Below are 348 nucleotides of genomic sequence, written 5' to 3'. Positions count from 1 at the left end.
GTTTTTCATTGACCCCGACGTCGCATTCACTTCCTGGATGAAAGGGGCCGGATCGTCCCGGGAAACCCCTCCCCGGCGGCGGGGCTGAAGGAGCGGGCGCGGCCTGCGGCCTTGCCGCCTAGCCCAAGGCTGCGCGAGGAGGGCGGTTCGACGCGTCGCACCGTCGGCCTCCCTTCCAGGGCCACCTTACTGCTCCCTCTGGCCCGTAGCCAACGACCCTGAGGCTCCCCACTCTTCCGCTTGGTCGCCGAGGCCCTGGCCGACCGCCCCCGGGGCAGAGGCCTTCGAGCTCCGCTGCGCGCGCAGCCCCGGGGCTCACCCAAGGAGGAGCTCCCAGCGCACTCATCC

Source organism: Callithrix jacchus, chromosome 6 (genome assembly GCF_049354715.1).
Source record: "Callithrix jacchus isolate 240 chromosome 6, calJac240_pri, whole genome shotgun sequence".
Lineage (NCBI taxonomy): Eukaryota > Metazoa > Chordata > Mammalia > Primates > Cebidae > Callithrix > Callithrix jacchus.
Note: the sequence above shows the minus strand (reverse complement) of the source record.